Source organism: Camelina sativa, unplaced genomic scaffold, assembly GCF_000633955.1.
Source record: "Camelina sativa cultivar DH55 unplaced genomic scaffold, Cs unpScaffold04547, whole genome shotgun sequence".
In the NCBI taxonomy this organism is placed as follows: Eukaryota; Viridiplantae; Streptophyta; class Magnoliopsida; order Brassicales; family Brassicaceae; genus Camelina; species Camelina sativa.
In genome coordinates this window covers 1-637 of record NW_010925641.1, presented here as the reverse complement: position 1 = coordinate 637, position 637 = coordinate 1, and the positions used below count along the sequence as shown (strand labels likewise).

General features: G+C 38.5%; 1 long non-coding RNA gene across 1 annotated transcript; it reads right to left on the bottom strand.

Moving 5' to 3' along the window:
* On the bottom strand, positions 1 to 598 carry LOC104774679. Its single transcript, XR_765445.2, has 3 exons — positions 423 to 598; positions 192 to 322; positions 1 to 102 (listed from the first exon to the last, which is right to left on the bottom strand). It is a non-coding gene; the product is annotated as an uncharacterized LOC104774679 (long non-coding RNA).
* Between the last annotated feature and the right edge of the window lie 39 nt (positions 599 to 637).

Sequence of the window (637 nt, the reverse complement as noted above, 5' to 3'; positions counted from 1 at the left end):
TACAGAACAGGTCCCTCTGAAGGTAATCCTTCGAGGCTCCTTACAATCGCTCCGTCTTCTAGAGTTGACAGCATTACTGGGGAAGTACTAGCCACTACCAGTCTGCACTACAGAATTTATCATTCGGTATCCACAATAACTTTTTACTTGATAGTCTGATATGTCANAGAGCAATTAGTGAGGCATTTTACCGGTGATCGTCTACTTGTTGTTTTAACTCATATGTGGTAGGCATAATGTAATCCGTAATGTGATCATGAGACTTCCCACGGCGATAAAAAGAAGTACACTTAATGATCGTAGCCAGATCTACGCCATCCTCCTAATATGAGATGTAAAAGAGATTGTTGAAGTGTTGTGTTGGTTACAAATATGTATCAATGCATATTTCTTCTATTATTGGATGAAAAGAGATCACTAACCAAAAGGGGAAACTGTCCCTTGTCATCAAGCTTACGGACAATACATTTTGGCAACGTGCGTGAGTATATGTCAATGTCTTCCTCATTCAGTAGCCATTGATCCCGTCCACTGCAATAGTCAACAACCACATATTCACGAACACTTATGTTCCAAGCTAGAATACCTTTTTACAAGTAAAAGATATTCAGAAATTTATGAAACAGAGAAACTTATT